Here is a 269-nt window from a genome sequence, read left to right on the forward strand (position 1 = left end):
GGGGCTGTCGCAATGCCGGCGGGGGCTGTGCACGCAGGGGCTGCCCGCAGGAGCGAGAGAGACCGCAAGGCAGCCGGAGGAGCCTCAAGTTCTCGCTCTACGCGAGCTGTCAGGTCCAGCCTTAAAACTTTTTATAACATCCTCTGAAGGCAAAATTTCCCCTTAAAGGAAGTTGGAGCTCTCCCCAGCCCAGCCCGCTGTGAACCAGGACGATACCTGCGTCTGCATTTATTTTAAATTTTTTTTTTTTTTTTTTTAAAACCACACTG

The sequence above is a fragment of the Egretta garzetta genome, unplaced genomic scaffold (assembly GCF_000687185.1).
Source record: "Egretta garzetta isolate BGI_Z169 unplaced genomic scaffold, ASM68718v1 scaffold233, whole genome shotgun sequence".
Lineage (NCBI taxonomy): Eukaryota > Metazoa > Chordata > Aves > Pelecaniformes > Ardeidae > Egretta > Egretta garzetta.